Here is a 17,579-nt window from a genome sequence, read left to right on the forward strand (position 1 = left end):
GGTAGTTATTTTGAGCAGAGTTTCTGTAAAAGTCTGTGGTTCCAGCAGTTTTGCTTTGAGTTTTGGGTGGAAACCTGCACTCAAAGCAAGGTTCATGTCCTGCAAAAGAACCAGGCAGAAGTGTGAGCCCATACATCTGAAAGTTAATGTTTCAGATTTGTGCAGCCCCAGAACACCCTTTTTTCAGTTCTCAGGGTGCTGAAATATAAAGGTGTCTCTCAGCAACAGTGGAGTCAGTGTGAGTCTTTCTGCTTCTCACCCTTCTCCCCCTCAGGAGGGTTTATCTGAGGCACCACTAGCTGGTGACTGACTGGGTCATTCTCCCAGCAAGGGCATCCCAACTCTGTCTGCTGAACATGGCAGGGAGACTGCAGCACAGACTGCTTGGCTGTCTGGGAGTGCCTTGGCCATCAACTTTCTCAGGATGAGGGGATAAAAGAGATGGGACCTGCCTGTCAGCCTCTGGAGGGGTGGAAGTGAGGCAGGACAGAGTGGAGGTGATTTCTCTGTGGGAAATCAAATCTGAGGGCCTGCTGAAGACCAGGAGAATTGCATGGTTGGGTGCTTTAGTGGCAAAAGGGTGGGAGTCTGGAATTTCAGTCCCAAACTTCCCTCTGACTGCGAGAGCTGTGACTAGTAAAGCAGACATCTGAGAAACACAGAACAGTCAAGCATCTCTAGCGGGATGATGACGCAGAGGGGTAGCAGGGCCTGAGGCAGTCCTGCTGCTTGTCTGTACAGTCCTGCAGAGGTTTTGGCCCTTTCGGTTGTGTGTATTGGATAAAGTGGTTGAGCCTTAGAGACTCTTGACCTGCTTCTCTTTGGCCTGAGCCTGTTGCTGGTTCCCAGGCAGTTCTGCTGGGAACCAGCAACTGGTTCTGCTGCGTGGGTAGAGCCTGGACTTTTATCAAGCCCAGATTTTGAGAGGGCCGTATATCATGGAGCTCAATCTTTATTTCAGTGCTAATCCACTGGCAGGTCACAAACGCAGTTTTCTTTCCCTTCCCTTGTCCTGTAGCCCAAGTAGGATGCCTTGGCTGCATGCTGGAGGATTTCTCCCTGTTGTATGAAAGATGAGGTTGTGGCTCTGCCCTTTACTCTTATGACAATTTCAGTATATTTTGGAAGTGCCTGGTTTGAAATTTGTGAGTAAGAAGGGACACAAGTGCAAGTGGTAGGCTTCCACACCTTCCTCTTTTTCCTGCCTTCCTAGGCCCAAGGGAGAAGTACTGCTGTTAGGACTCAATGTGACATCTGAATTCATGAAATAGCTCTGTCCTGTAATGAGTTACATGAAATCCAACTATTAATACTGCAGAATGTTGTGGAAGCCTGTCTGATTTGAGATCCAAATATGTGGCATGTTTCTATGTGTCACTGTGTGTATTCATCCCTAAAGCCACCCCCACTCCAAATACACAAATGGAGCATCTAGAAGAAAGGAGCTCTGTGACTTCTCAAGCTAAGGACAGACACTGCTCCATTTGTCCTCCTCCACTGTGCTCTCCATGCAAGAGCTGGAAGTCATTAACTGGCCTGCTTCCACCTACTCTGCACTCTGATCTAAGCTTATTATGGCAGAGCTTCCTCTTTGGATCTGTGCAGTGCTGGTTTCATTGCTGTTCTGATGAAAGAATAACTGTCTGGTGGCTTAAACACTACCTCTTTGCTCCCACTATGCCCTTGTGACCTGCTCAGAAGATATGGGCTTGATAATGCAGGGTCATGGGTACTTATGGTCCCACCTGCATGGTGGGAAGGAAATCTGTGCCTGTTTAAATGGGAAGCTGTCTGGGATACAGGAAATCTGCCCTGGAACAGGCTGGAAGGCCCTGGCAGTATATCTGAGCCATATGTAACCTGGAGCATTATAAAGTATGTTTCTTGTCCCATAGGACAAAATGAGGAAATGAGCCCCATTCATATTTGCAATCAGTGAGATTTTGTCTGAACAAGTGGGGTAGTCAAGATGTTGACTAACCTTCTGGCAAAAGCAGGGACTGAAATAAAAAAGAGTAATACTGCACCAACTTTGCCTGTAGTGAACTCAGTAGACAGGGACAAAAGCTTTTAAAAGTAGGAAATCAAAAACAAATCTGTGACTAGGTGGTCCTGGAGAGATTTAATTGAGGGATATCTAAACTGTTTATCTGTTCCCAGGGGTAAGGACAGTCATGAATAAACCTATGTGTGCTTTGATGGGCAGTTAGTGACTCATGCAGCTCTGTCTGTTATCTCACCATGAGAAATAGTTATGGAACAAGGGCCCTATCCAGCCTGAGTGTATAAATGTATTAAACAGTTTCCACTTGAACTTGAGATGCTGCTCTGAAGTACTTTGTAGGGATACAGGTACAAACCACTACTGAGAGCAATTGGTTCAAAAAGGAAAAAATATGGCATCATTCAGGCTGTTGCTATAATCACTGAGGGTAGCTGCAGTTTCCCCAAAAAGAGCTGCTATTTCATTTTACTGCAAGAATATTTGTATAAAGGATTTTATGGCACTTAAACTGCCTGATCTTCAAGCACAATATGAATTTTCTTCCTTCCTTCTTTCCCTTTCCTCTTTCCCCATTCTCCTTCCCTATAACACTTTTGTTTGTTCTACAGTTTGAGCCCTGACAGAGGCTTTTCCACCTTTGCCAGCATTAGGCTTTATTCATTTACAGGGTCAAGACTGAGCCAGCTACAGTGAGGATGTGGCAGAAATATTTCCATGTTTGGTGTGGTGTATTTGTTGTGAATGTCACGCTTCTAGTCTATGAATATACACATCCAAACCTCTTGGGTCAGGTCAGTAGGCAGCAGGGTGAATCACTCCTTATGGATTTGCCCCTCACTACCTCAGGGGGGTACAACAGAGCTGGAGAAGGACTTTTGATAAGGTCATGTAGTGATGGGACAAGGGAAAATGGCTTTAAGCAAAAAGAGGGTAGATTTAGATTAGATGTGAGGAATAAATTCTTTACTATGAAGGTGGTGAGGCACTGGAACAGGATGCCCAGAGAAGGTGTGGATTCCACATCTCTAGAAGTGTTCAAGGTCAGGTTGGCTGGAGCTTTGAGTAACCTGGTCTAGTGGAAGGTGTCCCTGTCCATGGCAGGGAGTTGGAACTAAATGATCTTTAAGGTCCCTCCCAACCCAGACCATTCTGTGATTCTACCGTTCTGTGAATTTGTAGGACTGCATAAGGATGGCTGTGTCCATGCTGCTGTTACAACTTCCTCCCAGCTGTGACCTAAAGGCTAAAATGTTTTACCATCCAAGTTGCTGAAATTACTTCAGCTGGGCCAGGGGAGGGCTGTAAGGGAGGCTGAGCAGGTAAAGCAGGTAGAGCAGAGTTCTGGGTTTCTCAATCCTGCTTGAGCATCTCTGTTGAAGTACGAGAGTTGCTGGTGCTGAAAGCAAAATAACAAGAGTTTGACCACAAGCTCTGAAGGGAGATGGCAGACAAGAGAGTATCCCAGAGACAGCTCCACTGCCAACCCCTTCAAGCTGAGCCAGCAGAGGCCAGGACATGCTGGGTGGCCAGCAGCGAGGAGGCAGAGCAGCCAATGCAGGCGGCAGCACCAAGGCCCTGGTGACAAATCTCCAGTGTGACCAGCCTCTGTGGCAGGCACAGGTACCTGGCCTGGCAGGAGCAGCTCTCGTAAGTACAAGTACAGGCAGTGCCATATGGCTTTTTCCTTTGGTTTCCTCCTGCTGAGCCATGCAGGCTGGTGCTGCACGCCTCTCACTGAGTGTGCAAATGGGCAGCCCAAAGCCTGAGCCTCACATCCAGAAGCATGGGGCAGCTTAGGGCCCTTTGTTACCTTTTGCCTGGCAAAGCCTGGCCACAACGTGGCATGTACTTTGTTCCCTGTGTCCCTCGGATCTGCTCGGGGCCCCTGGGAGCACAAGCTCCAAAGAGAAGCTCGGGCACAAGGCAGAGAGAGGCTGCTGCCTGTGCCAGATGTGGCCGGCCCTGCTGGGAGCTGTGGCCTCTGTGCTCTGTGAGCTTGTTCCACACACTGCCCTAACCTCTCCTTGGATGTCGTGGCTCTGCTGTGGCTGCTGTGTACAGCTTGCAGGACTGACTTCTGAGTAAGAGTGGATTTTTTGGATGTTCGGTTTGGCTTTCTTCTTTCTCTCAGGGCAGCACTGTCAGGCCTGGGCTGGTAAGCAAGGCTGTAGCAGCCTTTCTACAAGAGGCCAGGTGCTCTGCTGAAACTGAGGGAAAAGTGGGGTTTGGTCTGGTTTGGCTTTTAATGAAAAGAAAAATCCTTCCCTTTCCTTTTTGGACGAGCGTTCCTCATGAGGACATTAAACTGCCTTATGCTTCTTTACCCAGCCTTTCCACAAAACACTCTTCTGTACATGTCTCTTAACAACTTGTCTTGTTTGAGTGAAGCATTCTAATTATAAAATAGCTCTGGGCTGCTGGTGCAGGCTGGCAAAGTCACGCAGCCCTCCTGAGACGGATCCCTGTGCAGGGCAATGCCATCGTGAGAAAAGGTCCTCTGGAGACATGGCTGGAAGGGAGGTCTGGTGTTCTGCTTGGCTGGCACCCCAAGGGCAGGTGGTGCACAAGGCTTCCCTTTCTGGGCCTCTAACAGCAGTGAACAGGCTGTTGTGGGCTTGCCAGCACAGCCAGGGTGCACACTGTGGCAGGGGAAGGAGAGAGAATTGTGGGTGTGGAGGAGTGTGGGTGTAGAGAAGTTACTCAGTGGAGGGGCGAGGTCGGATAGGGAAGAGCCAGAGGCACAGGTGTCAATCAGGATACTGGTGAGGTGGCTCCTGTCCACGTGCTGCTCTAGTGTCACCCATGATCTTCTGGGCACACCCTCTCTTGGTGGGGTTGTTGGAGTGTGGAGGGGTCTCCCAGAGCTTCTCACCCTCTGGCACCCTCAGGAATTTATCACAGGGTCCTGGAGCTCCATGGATTGACAGCCCTGGCATCTCTAGTGTCACGGTTCCTGTCCTGCAGCAGCAGGAACAAATTTGTGTCCTGGAGGAGGAACAGTGGTCCTGGCACGATCTGCCCCACTCCCACTGTATATAATGCTCAGTAGAGACAAGGAAGAAATGAAAGTTGCTGTTTCCCATCTGCTTCTTTAAATATAGGTGCCAACTCAATCCCAAACCTCAAGGAGGTGTGCTGAAAATATGGGAGTTCATGGTGAGGTCAGTCACGGGTCACAAAGCAGCAAAACATAGTCTGTGCCACCATGGGACAGGGAAGGAGGTTAATGTTTCACAGTATACTTTAGCTGAGCAGCATAGCTCTGTCAGTGTTTCACTTGGTAGGAATTATTTATTGACAAGAAGGGTTTCCAGACTGTCCCAAGGAAAATTCTTTGTGGAACTGTATTTTTTTCAAGTTAAGCTGTTAGGAACATGAGTTGAAAACTGACCCAGGGATGCACACTCCCTGTCAATCAATTACATTTAGGAAAGGAAAGATTAAAAAACTCTGAGGCAGAGCCAAGCACTTAAAAGGAATAATTCTTTGCATTGATTCCTGTGGTAAAATGCCAAGACAAGCCTCATGATTTCCTGGACCAAGTGCAGAGAAATGAAATTAAAAATATGAATAGGCCAAATACCGAGATCCTCATTACAAAAAAGAGCCACTCAAGGGTACCTAAGATCTGGCCTCTCATCAGGGAGAGAAAATAATTGAGAGAGCTCTGGTTGCAGATCAGCCATAGCCTTGTGCTCAGCATCCTCAGCAACCTTCTTTCTCCTCATCTTCCAGCTTGCTGTTCTCATGCCAATTAAGAGGAAAAAAAAAAAAAAAAAACCAAGGAGCCGAAACTACCTGCTCTATTTTTAATCCTATTTGTCTGTAGATAAACTGCATGTTAGATGATTAATAGATCTTTATCACTTCATAAAGTTTAGACTATAAAAAGCCTACTCCTCTCTTCTGACTGTTAAATAACTATGTAAGCTTTGCTGCTGTTACTTGGAATCTAAATTAGTCACAGCACTTCTGAGAGCATTTGTTAATATCTCAAGTGGACCACGTGGCCTTGGCAGAGCCAGAGGGGAGTTTGTCCCCTTGTGTGGCCTTGGAAAAGCTCAACTGCCCGGTTTCAACTAGGAAGACCAAGCCATGGAGGCTTGATTAAGGAAAAATTGGGCACAAGATGTAGGCTGTGTTTGACCCTGCCAGGGCTGCACCCAGCCATTTGCATCTGGTGCTTGCACCTTTAACACATGCTAATTCAATTAGAATTTGCATATGATGAGGGTTAGGGGACTGTGGTGTCAGCATGGCTCTTCACATTGACCCTTCTGTTCCCAGGGCAAGCATGAATTTGCCTTTGTTTATTTTTCCCTTTTAACTAAGAACATAGGCTGGAATGGTGTGGCATTTGAGCAGGCACTAGACAAAGCCTGAAAAAAACTTAACCTCAAATGTACTCATTAACAGAGGCTGTAGCCTCTTCTGAATCAAGACCATGGAATTGGATTAAACTGGCAACTTCTGTCACTGAAAGAAGAGCAAATCTGAGCCTGGGCTTCTGCATCTCCTCAAACACAGCACACTGATCTGGTAGCCACCAAGTCCAGATGGAAATTGATGGTTGCCTATAAAGACAGTTGTAAAAACTGTTGCAATCTGGTGTTTTATGGAAGCTACTAAATCTGTCAGCTGGCCTAGTCTGTACCTGAAAATGTTTATCTTCCATGACACATTTGTCTTCAATTAGCTGTTCAGTGGTGGCAAAGAATTTTTTTGCCTTTGTCCTTGTTTTTTTCTTCTGAATTAAAGTGATACAGCAGTGTAGGTGCATTAGGTGGTTAATTCCAGCCTCATGTATCTGTCCTACCCATGAGGCAGGAGCAGTTGTGGAGCTGGAGGGAGGGCTCTGCCAGGGATTAAAGCCAGTGTGGGTGGTCTCTTCCTCCAGCACTCCCAAAATCCAGGAAGGAAGAACCTAATCCTTGCAAACTAATGTGTTAGAGTGATTACCAAAGCAGAGAAGAGGCATCTTCCTGCAGACCCTTGTCACCTACTCTTTGAAAGCAGCCTAAATCAATATTCTCCATTCCTCCAACACGTCCAGGGGCCTGATTCAGCTTTACGTAAAAACCTTTGGAGCAAGTAATGAGGACCAGTTTTAAATGTTACTTTGCTGGGATACTGACAATGGATATGGAAAAGATCTGATGAGTGGTGTTTTCTGCAGTGTATTAATAACAAATTATTTTGTACAGGATACAGTAAATAAAACTTTCCTAACAGTCAGCTAAAAATATCAATGTTAACTCAGGTTGTTTGCAAACTTGTTCATAAAGGATTAGGCTAACAAAATGAAAGGAGGGAGGAACATCTTTGCTTGAACAGGAAAAAATAGAAAATTTCTGGCAAAGAATTTACCTTTGTGTGCTGAGGACTGATGTTACAGCATGAGTTTGGCATCTCCTAATGTTGTACTTTGTGTACCTTGTATTTTCATGCCAAGCACTAAACCAAATGCTTTTCTGTGGATTTGTTCTGTTACAAACTATTTCTTATTTAGCCTCATGGCCATTTCTGGAGTCCATGTCTGCTTCTGGTTAAATGGTTTCTTATTACCTATTTAGAGTTACACAGCCAACAAAGCAATGCTCAGCCAGGGCCATCACAGTAACACTTCTGCTTACAAAGAGGAGGGAGTTGTGCAGTATTCAAAAGAAAATCCCAGCCTCCCAAAACCCAGCACGTGAGAGGCGTCTTATATTGAATTGTTGGATAAAGTTGTGCAACCCTATATGCAACCAAGTGTAGTCAGGCTGCCTCTCCTGCCAGGGATGCCACCCACATCTGTCTGGGTTATGCCTGCATCAGCTGTTTCCTCAGCCCTCCACCTCGAGCTGAGCCTGCTGTTGCTGGGTGTTGCTGCTCTAGCTCCAGCAGCTCCCCGAGGCTCCGCAGGGCTGAGGCTCTGCTCCTCACGACACCCCCAGCCATCCTGCTCCTCCTCAGCTCCCCTGACCTGCCCAGCCAGAGGCCCCCATGGGCCCAGGCAAGGCAGCAAGCCTGGAGGTAAGTTAGCCCTCATAAAGAAATGTTTTTATAAATGTGTCTTTAGATAACGGGCAAAGTACAGCAGCAATTCAGCAATTCCCTGTGAGGGACTGCCAGGCCAGACTCCTGCAGGCAGCTCTTTGGAGGAAGTGTAGAGGCTTGCTGGAAATACACTGAAATCCAAGAAACACCACGTGCAGACCTAGAGCACTGGCTGCTGGATCAATTTGTTCATTAGGCAATGGCTGCTCCTGAGACTAGAAACTGAATTTTACAGAAACTGCTGTAGTAAAAGTAGGATAATTTCTAGACTTCTTCAGGGACCAGTTTGTCCACTTTTATTCATGAGGTAGTGAAAACAAACCTTCCCACTCTGCAGCTACTAATGCTCTTTCTGTATTGGTGGCCTATTTTTCTGCTTGAAGACAGGGAGGGACCATTGAGTCACACACAATCTCGTGCCCTCTTCCTCCTCCTCCTCTCATTTAAATATTAATATGATGAATTATTACTAGAGTAACAGCTGTGCACTACTCATATCACAGCAACATAACCTTCCCCTCCTCATTGGAGCACAGCTATTCCTGACTCGTGTTTTCTGGTTGACCTTCTCACTTCTTCTGGATGACTTTTTAAAAATTACTTCGTTAGTTCTGGTGTGGTATCATTACGATATTTGCTTGTTCTGTTCTTTCTGCTTAAATATTAATGATACTGAGGAATTCAAAAGATAGCTGCAGTAATGGTAAGTTAAATGTCTGTGTGTATTCTCCCATGAGATCTGTTTGTTTAGAGAGAAAGAAGTGTAAAGATTAATCTTTCTAACACTTAGAAACATCTCTTTATCTCTCTGAGAATTGCCAAAGTAATAATATATTGCCTTTTATATAAATAAAATAATTTAATATTAATCAGATAGATTATTATTAATCTAGATAATTTGTAGGAATAACTAACATTGTCCCTAGAAGTACTAACGTTGTCCCTAGATGCCCTAATACATTGCATTCTCTGTAGATAAAGTATTTTAAGAAAGACTGCTAATAAAACCATGAGACAACTCTGTATAGACTGCTGAAAATAAATGTTTGGCATTGAAAAAGAAGGGGAGGGAAAGATAAAACACCACCAGTTAGCTCAATGTAATTGGAAATACCAAGGTAAAGCATTCCTGGGCAGATTTGGAAATGTTAGCAGCTGTTAAGTTTTGTGGGTAAAGGTCCTCTCTGCTGAGCACCTTTTGCATGGGTCTTGTGTTTGTGCAGGTGTATGTGTGGTTTACAGACCCACAGGTTTTCTTCTCCATTGAAAATGTGGCTCCTTGGGGTACTCTGATGTTGCAGAAGGTTTTGTTGGTTTCTGCACCACTGTTGTGGAGAATGTAATGCCAGCAGGAGTGTAGAAATCAGATTTACTGGATTGGCTTGTATTTAGCTTGGGATGAAACTCGTTGCTGTTGTTGCTTAGGGAAAAAAATCTGAAATGCTCTTAAAAAGACTTAAAAATTAAATGTCCGTATTTTCATTTGAAAGATTTCATTCTAAAATTTTGTTTTAGTAAATCGTTGTTCTTAAAGCCAAACAAAATACTTTCAATTTTAATAAAATATTGTTTTATTGCTTTACTGGGGAGGGGGATGGTGTTAAGAGATCATAAATACAATAGGAAATCTAAATATCAGTCCAAATTCATAAATTATGCCTTTCTTTTCCCAGCCATGATGAAATCAGTAGAAACTTTTTTCCCCAATCAGCCTTACCAGTGACAAGAGAAAGGGAGGCAGGAGGGCTCTGCTGCCAGAGAACTCTTCCCATTCAAAACCAGTGTCTAAGCCTGTGCCTGTCTAAGGGCTGGGGAGAAGAAAGAATAAAAAGAGAGTACTGCAAACTGTGTTTCTAAGTCACTGGCTGCTCTGATACAATCCCCAAAGTAGTGCTGTAACTTCTGAATACTTTTCTACTGTTTGTTTTCTGAACAAGTACCTAGTGTGAACAGAGCCTCATCCTGACTGTTTACAATTCCTACTGCAGTCAACAAAAGTAAAACCATGAACTGAGACATGCTCAGTACCACCTATATACATATATATTGTTGGGCTTTTTTCCCCTTTGTGTTCTGTACCTCCTAAAGTTTGTTAAAGTTAGAAGAACTTTTGCTCACTCAGTTTACCATCCCCATCAGGGATGTCTTAATTCTCCTGCATGTTACTGTACTGCAAATTATTTGGCAAAAATGCTGCTTTTATAAAAAGCCTTGACAAACTTGTAGCATATGCCCCAGATAAAATCTCCTTTCAAACAGTCCCCTCAGATGATTATCTGCAGTGATTGCAAATGAACCTTCTAGCAAGCTCATAACAAGTGTCCTCGTGGACGGAAGAGAAACCTGCTGTCAGAACTACAAATAATTTACGTAACCCAATTTAAAGCTCTAACAAAATGTTCCCTGTTAAGAGGATTGTTATACTTAACGTGTGAGATGAAAATGCTTTCTGAAGGTCAGGAATGCACAGAAGATAGATTAGATCTCTTGAAAACACAAAAAATAGGTTTTTACCAGAAGTTTTTCTTCTGTCAGACTTTCAACTTGGCATTCTCAGAAACTTACATAAGTGCAGATTTATTCCTGCAAATGCTGTGTTTGCTTTGCAGAGGGAGAGGAGCCTCAGAGCTTCAAGAAAAATACAACTGAAGGTAGACTGGAGACTCAGGTTATTTTCTGTACATTTCACATAGATTCTCAGGTATATTTCACCAGCAGCAGCATAAGTAAAAGCTTGTTTTAAAGAGCACAAGGGTGGGTTTGGGGAAGTATTTCCTGGATTCTGCCTGCACTGCAGCCAGTGTGATGCTGGAGGGCTCCAGGCAGTCTGTGCTGCTGCTGCAGGTGAGCCAGTCCCTCCTGCAGCAGTGCGTGTCCCACGGGTGACAGTGGCGTGGCACTGGGTGGCCTCAGGTGTGCTGCAGCATTAACCCCTGCGGCAGGAGGGGTGGCATGAGCTGGCTTCCCTCGAGGCACCTGCCAGCTGCTGAGTGACAGAGGGCCGGGACAGCCTCTGCTGAGGCTGCAGGGGGGCTCTGAGAAGTACAACCGACCCAGGCATGGCACCTGGGCAAGGAGTCCTGCTCTGCTGGTCTTCAGTGGCCTGGTTGCCTCTGCTCAGTTGGGAGTTAATGGAAAACTGTCAAACAGAGCCACAAAACCTGAATTCAGCACGCTGGAAAACAGCTTTACGAGGTCTGGTTTTTCTTAATAGGATTTAGGGGGTGCGGCATGACTTGGAATGCTTTTCACATAGGATACAATGGAAAGAAAATGAAATTACAGCCTCTGTAACCATCAGAAAGCTGGGCTAATGTTGACATTCTCCTCATCCCCTGCATACAGTCACATGTAGTTTCTGTCCATCTCTCCAATCAGCCAAAACCTGAGATTACAGAGAAGCTGATGATGGAGATCATTTAAACACTTAGACTCTCATCTCCTTCACTGTTGCATTCCCCTAAAGGTCCCCCTGTTACTCTGGTGCCCTGCCTGCCCTGCCGCTGGCTGTCCCACAGCCTGCAGCAGCTGCAGTGAGCAGTGTGGGCTCTGCACCAGGACACCAGGCAAGCAGCAGGCTTTGGCTGGTAAGAGAGGCTGTGTGGCCACGTGTTGGAGCAAAAGAATAGGAAAAATCTTTGTCCCAGAGAGCGGGATCTTTTCTTACTGCCTCCTGCTTTGCACTGCTGAGGGTCTTTTCCCAAAATGGGTTTGTGAAGGGGAAGAGGAACTTGAACAGGGCCCTCTGGATCACAGCAGCAGGTGCCCTCAGTCCCTGGCAACCCGTGCTCCCCCAGCAGCCTGTCACCCACCCACGGGGAGGGCACTGACGGGGACATTTCTTCCTCAGAAACTCTCTGGGCCGCTTCTTTTCCTCCTTAACACGTTCCTTAATGTGCAGCAAGACTCTTTTACCACTACCTTCCTCGACAGCTAGAGGCTTTCCTGCCCGGCAGCATGAGGAGAAGGCACCTGGAGAGGTGAGGCAGCCCATGGGAGCTCCCTGTGCTCCTTCTGCTGGGGGAGACTGAACGTGCCCGGGAGAGGTGGCACCTGCGGGGAGCAGTGCCACAGCACTTTGGCACTTGCAGCCTCTTGGTGGCTCGGGCAAGGTTCGTTCGATAGACCATGACTTTGCTGACGGCTAATTCTTCAGATGGAAACATTTTTGTGCCAGGTAGATTTCCAAATCTGAACTTTGCTGTAATGTTTCACTTTTTATAAGAACTGGGGCAGAGGACACCACTGATTTTGCCCTATTTAAAAACAAGCAAACAAACAAAACAAAGTTTTAAAAAGACCCTTGCCTTTTTCAGAAGAGGAGGGCACTCCAGAATCAAAAATGCATGTTTTATCTTTCTTGGTGTTCACAAACTGGAGACCTCAGGTTTTGCAGCCTGAGAGATCTGTTAGCAGATTAATTCCCATGCTGTGAGTCCTGAGTGTGCTCCAGCCCACACAACTCCTGAACAGGAAGCTTCCTGTGACTGCATCCACAGGCTTCTACAGGCTGGGTTGGGTTTGGGCACTTGAATTGAATTTAAATGGACTGTTCCTCCCAAGAATTGCTTGGGAACCACTGTTCCTGTTGGCTCCAGCAGCTACCTGACTCATGTGGAAGAAACAAGGACCAAATAGGTAGGGAACTTTTCAGAAATAGGATGGGAGAGAAAGCTTGTAAAAATGAGATTTTAATTGGACAGGAGAAAAGAAAATAAAAACCAGGAAATAGGAAGAGACTTGAAGAAACTAGATGGGCTCTGAGAGGGAGTGGAGAGACTGGCACAGAGGGTGTGCAAGCTCAGGGTGTACTGGTTCAGCTACACGGGGCCTTCTGCTGCTGGGCAAAATAAGAACTGCCTGGACAAAGCTTAGAATAACTTGTAAACTCAGAATTCAGAACTTTGGGGATCTGTACTTGGTGCCAGGAGCAAAAGTGAGTTGAAAAGTTGAACAGTGAAATAAAGTACAAGACCCTTGCAAATTTTATTTCTAGTAATCTTAAATCTGCTATTAAGGGCTACATTGACCTTTTTCTTTTGTGACTCAGTTCAGAACAGTGGGAATGATAATATTCTGACATTCTTTCAAGTTGTAGAAATTAATTTAATGGTTATTTGCAGAGCCCTTAAACCCTGGTGGTTCTGTCCTCAGACTGGGGCAATATGTGATGAAGAGAACATAGGGCAGGCAGTACACTGAGTTTGGTTTTTGTCAGTATCCAGTTGCTGGTAATCAGGTGAACACTGTCTTGTGCAATGAATGAAGGAGAGCACTGAGCACTTGTGAGGAGAAAAGGGAATATCTGTTCCTGCAGTAAAGCTGTATCAGAGCAGATAGAGCTTGTTCTGATTACTGTGATTGTCACGCCACATGGCACTCCCTTCCAAGGTCAAAGAAGTTTACTAGCTGTCATGAAGGCCCATATTCCCACGTTCTCCTGCAATCTGAAACACTTCAGCAATCAGAAAGACAAATATTCTTGTTCCTCTGTGTGAAAAGGTTCAAAAGTTTCTATTACTGCCCTGCTGCTTCCCTTGATTTCAGCAGTCCCCACAGGTTCTTTGTTGTTTCTTAGTTGACAGCATCCTGTTCAAGCCCTGCCTCTGACTCCCTGCTGCTTAGCAATGATTACATTGCTACTGTTTACTAACAAATGTCTTTGGACCTGGGATGATAAACACGGGGTTCAGGGCAGTACTTTGATTGCAAATTGTACATGTCGTCCTTGAAGCAATTTTACTACAAGCAAATGAGTTGCCTTAATTATTGAAACGGGGATATTATCACAAACCATAATAATCTCAGTTTACTCTGTACTTCGAGGAAGTATCTAGATAGTCCATGAAATTGTGGAAATACCAGCTTGGGTAGTCTGTTGGGAGAAAATAAACAGCAGACATCTCAAAACCTTTGTTGGATTGAGGGGCAAATCTCCACCTCGGTTTTGACAAATACTGTGCTGTTTTGTGAAGTCTTTGTAAAGCATCTCTGACAGACAGGCTTGGGAGTGTTAAGTCCTCCTTGGAGCTAACCTTGGGGCAGGATGGCTTGGGCAGTGGTATTAAGATTCCTAGTTCAGCCAGCCCTGGCAGTATGGTTTAACCCTGAAGGCAAAGGCTGAGTCTTCTGTCTGTCCTTGATTTCTGGGATATACCTTTTCCAACAGAGAAATCAAGGATAGACAGGCTGTCCTGGAAAAGTTAACAGCAAGAAAAAAGGGAGAGGTTTGTAAGCTGCAGTCTTTCCCCTCTAGGCCACCATTTCAAGCCACAGGAAGAGTTTGCTCAATCTTGTCTGGTGGCTGAGCTGGTTCTTGATTGCTTTTGGTGCCCCAGTGCAGCCTGGCCTTCTTACTCCCACCACTGAACACGAGTGAGAGGGTTTGTGCACCTGACCTCTGTGATCATGGATGCAAGGGGGCACAAGAAGGTCTGCAGCTGGTTTGTGAGCTGGGGACATCAGATGACACACAGGAACCCTGTAGCAGCCCTTGCTGTCACCCAGGGCCTTGCTAGAGTAGGTCATGGAGCACACGTGTACGCTATTATCGTGTTGGAGTTGATTGCTGCTGAGTTGCAGCAATCATGAGAACCGAGTATTGCAATCAGAGCTGGTCCAAAGGTTGGAACTCATCTTCTTTGAGTCATCTTGATTGCTTTTCTTGGGAGTGTCCTGATTAAATAAAAAGAAATATGAGATAATGGTTAGCAGCTTTTTGTGTTTACTAAAATAGGTTTATCAGGAATTGGTTTTATTTTAACTGAGGCTTAAATAGGTCTCTGGTGTTTCATAAAACACAAAGAACGAGGGAGGAATATCTTTTTCTTTTCAAAAAATATAATTTTAGGGGCATGGGGTATCTCTTAAGTTTTCATTTAACAGTTTTTGACTGTTGAAATTTGCAGTTCAAAACTGTTTAAAGATATGCTGGAGATAAGAGAATGCTAATGCACTTATAAGCAGAAGATTTCTCTACCTCTTTATCTTTCTTAATTCCAGCTCACTTGCAGGGTAAATCTTGCTATTTATATAATGAAAGAACCTCTAGGTATAACCCTTCAATGAAATATTTACCTGCATGAGATAACTTTCTGAGCTGAGGACTGCTTCTCAGTGCTTCCTCAGCACTGGGGTGTCCAATGGAAGTATTTCTGACAAGAAAATTTGAAAGAAAATTCTCCTGACAAGGAGAATTTCTGACAAGAATCAAGGTCATGAATGTCACTTGCACCAGCTGGCACTGGAGCTCTCATTAAGCTCTGCAAAGGCTGACAGCCTTGCCCACCTTCTCTCCTACTCTCCTCTCCTGGACACCCTGTATGTGTACGTGTTAGTATCCACTGACAAGTGGATTTGTTTTGCTGTCCTGCAATGTGTACATGGACAGATGTATTTCATTTGTCTAGCCCTTAACTGAAAAAGTTTGGAATGACCCAGTTTCAGCACTGTTGTACCTCTAAGAGAGGTAATAAATCTTACATTTCCAAAATAACAAAGATTCAGTCAGATTTTATGTCTTTACTGGGAAAAAAATATATTCTTCAAACTTACAGAAGTGTAGATCACGGGTAAAATGAGTTAGTACAAAAAACGTGTAATGTATTATTTATTCCTTTCCTAGGTAGGAGTGCTTCTAGGCTCTTCTGTCAGAAGAACAGAGAACTAAAAAATCCTAGGTAGAAACCATCCAATCCTGAAAGTAGGATGCCTCTGAGCTACAGTCGTGAGAGGGATCAAATATGCCATTGTCTCTTGAAGTGAAACCTCAGCAGAAGTGCCAGGCAAGCTGCTGATGCTGTCTGTGGGAGAGAAAGCTGGGGGGGTTATGATGGTATGAGATGAGCTGTGTGCCTGGTGCTGATGCTCCTCCTGTGCCCAGGGCAGAAGGGAGGAGGCTGGTCCACACCTGCTTTGAGGCCCACACGATGCTGAACTGTACCGTGGGAATGTAGAGGGCCTAAAGGCACCCCTCTCTGACTGGCTGACTGAAAAACAGCCTGCTGGGGAGGTACACTATGCGTTTCTCACTAATTTATAGTTCTCCATGTCATCCACAGTGCCAAAGTGTGGCACACACAAAGGATGAGAGGTGCTTCCTGCAGTAAGGAAAAGGAGCCTGCTTGGTACTGGAGGTGAAGGTTGAAGTCACTGTGTTCAAGTTATATCTGTTCAAAGTTTTGTCATAATTTAAGAATGCTGAGAGTTTGCCCCTATTCCAAATAAAGCATTTATTGGGGGTTAAATCATTGTGCTTTATCTTCATGGGAGCTGATAGAAACAAAATGAGACCAGGACTTAATGCTCCATTCTGTATTACTACTGCAAAGAGTAACAGGGAGTTCTTCAGCTGAGATGAATAGACACGGCTTAACCTCTAGCCTCTGTTATTGGAGCCCATTTAAAGCACTCTGAGTTGGAAGAGACTTTGCTGAAGCAAATGGGAAATGCTAGGGTAGGAAGATGATCCCAGTGTTTGGCACCAGTCAGAGCCTGGAGCATTTCCAATGTATGTGTTGGCATTTGTAGCATGTAAGGAGAGTGTCTTTTCTTCCCAAGAGTAAAAGACAAAGCGAGTTTAGACAATTCTGGTCAGTTTTTCTTCTTCAAAGGAAAAATTATTTTTCTTGTTTCTCATTGTAGTGCAATTGCAAGCAAATTCTTTTTGCTTGAGTTGTAATAAGAGGTCTTGTGTTTCATAAGCCTAATACCCTTTGTAGTAAATGATGCTTCTGTGCATTAATCTTTTCCCCCTGTGCAGTCGTCAGTGCTGCAAGTCCTCTCCTCAGCACTTCAAACAGTTGTCTTCTGTAGAGTGGCCTGAGATCTTGCATCATTTCCTATCCAAAGCTATTTATAACACGTCTGCTGATTCTGGCACATAAGCAAAACCCAGTTTTCATGAGAAAACAAATACTTTGGAAATGTAATCTCTCCCAGCAAGTGTCTCAAAACTGCTGAGAAAACCTGAAACAACCTTGAAAATCTTAATGAAGGAATAACACATAAATGGTGTTGGAGAATATGGGTAATTGAATAGTCCTATATGTTTTTAGTGGAAATCTTTACAAATAGATAGTGTAAGATGTGCTGAGAAAAAGTTACAGAGTATTAAGGGAGAGGAGGTGTTTCCAAAATATATTTGTTAGTGAAATGAAAACTTTGGGTTTTGCTGTCTGACAATACAACAAAAGTGATTCAAGGTAGCTTTTGTAATGCTGAGTATTCGCCGTATAATTTGATGGTAGATGTTCTATAAAAAGTCCCTACTTCTTGATATTTCTTAGATTTTCAATCTCTTTAGCTTCAGGAGACTGACTTGGGTAGGAGTCTGGCAGGGACAGTTGCAGTCATTACGTGAAGCAGTGTGCTTCCAGTCAACCTGCTGCTTTTGATAAGTGCTATTTTGGGAATCCTGAAAAAGGGTGTTGGCCCCAGCCAAAACACACCCTGAGCAGCAGAACTGCTATCGGCCTCCCGCAGGCTGGCCCTGACCCTGCGGGCACCGCATGGCCCTTTATCTTTAGCCATGCAA

The 17,579-nt window shown here is 44.8% G+C and overlaps 1 protein-coding gene across 1 annotated transcript in view; it reads left to right on the plus strand.

Moving 5' to 3' along the window:
* Positions 1 to 8,583: 8,583 nt before the first annotated feature.
* The window catches only part of MAPK6 (mitogen-activated protein kinase 6), a 28,158-nt gene continuing 19,162 nt past the window's right edge, over positions 8,584 to 17,579 (plus strand). Inside the window, exon 1 of the mRNA XM_068203974.1 lies at positions 8,584 to 8,747. The gene's annotated coding sequence lies outside the window, so the exon portion shown is untranslated. The remainder of the gene's footprint in view (positions 8,748 to 17,579) is intronic.

This window comes from Anomalospiza imberbis, chromosome 13 (assembly GCF_031753505.1).
Source record: "Anomalospiza imberbis isolate Cuckoo-Finch-1a 21T00152 chromosome 13, ASM3175350v1, whole genome shotgun sequence".
NCBI lineage: Eukaryota > Metazoa > Chordata > Aves > Passeriformes > Viduidae > Anomalospiza > Anomalospiza imberbis.